Here is a 5,148-nt window from a genome sequence, read left to right on the forward strand (position 1 = left end):
CAAAATTAGTAAATGTGCCAGTGATTTCCAGCCTCTCATCAGCATACCCTGAGAATAACATGCTAATTAGTTTGGAGGTGCTACATTTGTCCTGTCTTTGTGTGTGTTGAACTTCAGCAAAGTTAGGTTGGCAGAAGCTTCCTTACCCAGTTAAACAGCACCTACCCGGCTGGACAGCTGCTCCACCACCTTGAGGTGCCAAAAGGAAGAGCCTGTGGAAAATAAAGCAGAAGGTCTGCAGTCAATAAACTCAAAGGTTGCACAAACAGCTCAACAAACAGCTCAGGACAAGATAGCAGCACAGGAGCAGAAATCTAACATGCACAGAGGCGGTTCAACGTTAGAAAAAATGCTATAGCTCTACAATTATAGATTCAGTTTAACATATATGCACTCATTCCATTCCTTACTTTACCAGCCAGAGTGAGGCAGAGCTGGGGCACATTTCAGTAAGAGGTGGGGTATGCCTTACCACAGGGGTGAGACAGATTAGCAGGACAAGAACTGAAAGAAGCTTACAGAATAATAGCATACTAACATTAATTGCATGGACGATTACAAAGGCATTCTCAGCAATCTCACCTTGCAGTTTTAAAGCATTAATGCTTTATTGCTTTTCCAGTGCGCCACCTCTCCACCAAGGTTCATTAAATTTGGCTTAGGAGTTTCACAGTAATCTTGCTGAACAACTGAACTGATCGCATTCCTCTGTCAATGAAAGATGAATGAGCACACGTTTAAATTAAACAGTACAAAAACGACTGGCCGTATGTCAAAACATTTACTGAGAAGTGTGTAAAAAAAAACAAAAAAAAAAAAAACATGTCTCCTTCGAGCCGGATTCGAACCAGCGACCTAAGGATTTCAGCTTTCGCCTCTACAGTCCTCCGCTCTACCAACTGAGCTATCGAAGGGACGGTGTCCATCATTCTCATTCCACAGTATTTAATAAAATGTACCATTCCCGGAATATTATATCATAGATTTCAAAAATGTATGAAATTTCATTCTCACAGCTGAGGTACAATCATTGATGAAAACGCGAACACACAACGACTGGTTTTGGATAAATAGCTAGCTAGCTACCACACTGCTTCCATTCAAAGTCTCTCGCAAAAAACTGAACTGTCCAGCTGTAGCTAATGTTTTAGGCGAAATAACTTAAAATAGTACCAAGTCAACAGCTCCTCCATTACAGCAGAACTGTGACAACCGAAACAACAAAAACACTGAATAACGACTTTATTTTTTTGAGATATTTTTGCTAAACGGCGCTCTCTATTTGAAACAAAAGTGACAAACATTTAGCTAAAGATTGGGAAACGAAACGAACCTGCATGTAATCTTCCGCAGGTGAGAGCTCAAGCTAAATACAGTGGACAGTAGTTACATATATTGCACATATAGTGCTAATGGCCATTAGCACTGCTGAGGAGCGTCTCAGCAGGCAGGTATGCTTTAGCTTTTCTGCAATATCCTTTGCGGAAAAGCTAGAAAGATTTGAAAATCTTTCATTTGATTGGGAGTCATTTTTATGGCTAATAAAGTTTGTTTTGTTTTGTTTTTTTTAAGGAAAGAAAGAAAGAAACGTATTGATATATAGTAAAAAAAATTATATATGGTAAAAATCCAAACTGCTTATCTTTTTAAGCGCAAAACTTGAAAATTAAACATAAATTAATTTTTATTTTATTTATTTTATTTTAATTCTGAGACTTAGAGACATAGCTTTCTGCTTTGTTATGAAAAAACAAATTAAGTTGAGGATATCCAACATCAACCACTAGGTGGTAATATTTCACCATGTAAGGAAATTAAAAAAAATCTCCTTGAACTTCACATGTTATATGTTAACAAACATTTTCTTTCTTGTAAAAAAAAGAAAAAAGAAATTGTTGCATACAGTCAAAACGTGACTGGTTTCTATGATTCTATTCATAAATATTCATAAACACCATAAATCTATATCTCAGTTTTAGGACCAGGAAAAATTAACATTTTTAACACAACCAGCACATCCCACAGTGGGATATCTATGTGAGTGTTATTTTTCTAAACGTCCTAAATTTTCCATCTGACAAACACAACCCATATTTTAAAAAAAAGGATTTTAATTATAAACAGGGCTTGCTGTCGGGCTGCTCTCTGATGTATTCATTCTTGTCCTGACCTGTCTGACAGTGAGGCAATTCGTTACATTACATGTCTGTACTGTATGTACCACAGGGTCACGCTTGTGAGGCAGCAGACATTCTTCTCATAACACAGGCTCCAATCCCCAGATCTTCCCCAGCCTTTTCCCAGATTATCATCCAGTCTCAACTGGTCTCAACTGGGAGCGACAGATATCCAGCCAAAACCCTACGGCAGGTTTAAAGGGTGGGTCTTCATCAGGAACACGAGAAGTCGCATTCGCTAACAACTTTTTTAACCTGCACATTTCTTATCAGTGAACTTTGTTTAAAAGTAGTAAATAAACAAGAAGATATTAGTGGTGCAATTATATACAAATTATCAGCTGTTTCTAAAGTTTTAGCCTGAAATAACAGTGATGGACACCTGGCTAAGGTCATTAGTTTGCTGTCTGACATCCCATAATTCATAAATCATCACGTGGCTTTTTGAAAGCAGTGTGACCTCAGTCCTTCACATAGACTATATATAATGGAAAAAATGCCTTTGGTTGTGGACTGAAAGGGTATTGCTTTGCGTCTGTAATTAGCACAAAAGCATTCAATGTAAATGATCATATTATTGAATATTATGTTGCTATATTTGTAATAGCACACTGGCAAAGACAATACTGGGATCTGCTCCCCTGTGTCCCACCCATAATTTCCACTCTTAATTTCCACTCTTAATATGACACAGTTTTGGGAGGGAAGAAAAGATGGATGTAGCCTTCTGATCTGGAAAGTAAGGCAGGTGAGGAAGAGCCTTAAATGTGGGCAGTAGACATTGACTTCTCTAGTTGCAAAAGGGCTTTTTCAATTATATAGGACAAATGGTCTTAACCTCACTTGCACTGGGAACCGAGTAAATGCTCCTCTAATTGGTTTACTGTCTCAATCGCCGCAACTTAAATGTAACTTTTTACCCTATTACAGTAAAAAATGCCAATAAAGCAGAGTATGCTTTAGAGCCAGGTAGCTAATAACCAAGTGGTTTTCCTCAGAAAGATTCACCCCACATTTTTGATTCTAGGTTCAAAAAGTAGCAATAGCATTAAATGCTGAATGCAAAATAACTGATGTTGTGTTGTGCTGCTAATATAACATCAGCTCATTGCAAGGATCGACAAAGATGGCATGCTAACACAAAGCTAGCAAAGAACCCAGAGTAACGTTAAAGCTGAGTGTTCACCGACAGCAGTCCAGCAACCCGACCGTGGTAGTCAACTGGTAACAAAGGAAGTAATGAACAATCGGGTTTTTAGCATTGTGACCTTAATTTGTACCTGCGCGTTTCTATAGCAGAGTTTAAGTGGAGGTGGCGACCGCTTCAAAGTCTCTTTGACCTGGTTTTCAGCTTTGCGTTCAAACTCTAAAAGAAGCATCGTATGTATTTGCCTGTTACAATAGGGATTTGTGTCATTATGTGGAACTTTAGCCTTAGTTTATATTGCTAACTGATGATGATGCATTTCAGGATGTTACAGAATAACAGAAAAGTTAAGTGATGAGTAGTTTAACAGTTTACTTCCTCTGGGGAGTAATAAAGGAATGTGTAATGCATTCCTTTTTTTGACTAAAGAGCCCAACATTGTTCACTGTCAAATGAGTGATTTCACAATGGCTACATCCATCTTTTATATACAGTTTTGGTGCTCCCCATGCCCCTACCTTTAGCCACAGCATTGGTGCCCTCTCTCTTACTTCACTTACTATGCACTCTCTTTGATATTAGTTTGCAATAAGTTAATGTAGAGTATAAGTGTTTGTACTGAAGATCACTGCAACCAGTGTCATATTCATATTATAAAAGGAAAAGTGAAAACAGATATTTTAGCAAAAAAAAAAAAAAAAACCTGAACAACTTTTTCTGTCTTGCATAAACAATTTGAGACCTAAAAAAAGTCAATGAAATGTAAATACACAATTAGTTTTATACTAAAGCATGCAAGCACTGCTCATCAGCAGAATCAGTGAGCATGCACGTGATGGCAACAAACAATTTTGAGTGAAAGTTAAAATGAAGCTGCGCTTTATACTTGGTTGCTTCATACTGTTATTGTTCCCTTTGAAAACCTTTAAAATTTTGAATCATGAGACTGTGACAGGTCCGTTCACCCGAAACATCCCGCTTATACACCCAACTAATCACATCATCTGCAAAGTCTTTTCTCTCTAACGTTTCCTTCCTCGGCTATCTCGTTTCAACAAGACAAAACGAGGAACTCACACCTGCTACTTCTGCAAAGTTAAAGCGTTTTACAGCTTCCCTCCTGCTGTAGTTTCTTTTTTCCGTTTTTATTCTTACCACTGTTCATGTCATGGAGCGGATGACATGACATCAGTACACTTTATCTCTCTGTGGGACTCTTCCCCTCTCACAACACTTAAAATAAAAAATGGGACACGTCCGGCTGCTCGGCTTACATGAAGGTGAAAGTTCCACAGCTTCCCTATTTCTGTGTCCACTCTTGTCTTTACATCGAGCTTGCACTCAGCTATCTGCTAATTCTTTCCTAATGTGTCATAAGCTCATTGGTACACAATATAAATTCCTAGAAGTGTTTGAGCAGAAAATAATATGTGTTGGGCTGTTGCTATTGTTACTATATGATATGAATTACTAACAGCATTAAATTCCAAATGAGTTACATCACAAGAAGATTTGCATTTTAGAGCTGGCACTGCAGATTACACTGCCTGATGAAATGTGGGTGGGAGCGATGTTATGGCTAGGATCGAGCAGACAGATAGTAGTGATAAACGTCATAAAAATGCAACGGCAGGAAAAGCAGTGACAGCGGGTGTTCAGAGCCATCTGTTTAATGCTTACCCTGCAGGCAGGGCACCTTCTTTGCTTGCCTGGAGCATGTCTGGCTTTTTGTCTGGCTTTTACAGGAGAGTAGACAGATTACTTGCAAAGGTTGAGATGGTTCAGTGGGCTGAAGGTACTAGGTGACACGGAAGCACGGGAGGG

Source organism: Rhamphochromis sp. 'chilingali', assembly GCF_963969265.1.
Source record: "Rhamphochromis sp. 'chilingali' genome assembly, chromosome: 2".
Taxonomy (NCBI): Eukaryota; Metazoa; Chordata; class Actinopteri; order Cichliformes; family Cichlidae; genus Rhamphochromis; species Rhamphochromis sp. 'chilingali'.